The sequence below is a fragment of the Pteropus alecto genome, unplaced genomic scaffold, assembly GCF_000325575.1.
Source record: "Pteropus alecto unplaced genomic scaffold, ASM32557v1 scaffold189, whole genome shotgun sequence".
Taxonomy (NCBI): Eukaryota; Metazoa; Chordata; class Mammalia; order Chiroptera; family Pteropodidae; genus Pteropus; species Pteropus alecto.
The window spans coordinates 6,283-6,585 of NW_006442117.1; positions in this window are offsets into that span (position 1 = coordinate 6,283).

Sequence of the window (303 nt, forward strand, 5' to 3'; positions counted from 1 at the left end):
AGCATAAAGGTGGTTACCGGAGGAGAAGGGGAAGGGGGAGGGCAAAATGGGTAAAGAGGATGAATTGTTCCGTGACCCATCAAAACTAGTCCTTCGGTGGTGAGCGTACTGTAGTGTCTGCAGATGTCAAATGACAATGTCCTACACCCGAAACTTATAAAACGTTACAAACCAATGAAACCTACATAAAAAAGACAGATTGGAAAATTGGATAAAAAATTAGGATCCAAATCTATGCTGTCTACAAGAGATTCTATTTCCCTCTAAAGACACAAATAAGCCGAAAGTAAAAGAATGAAAAAG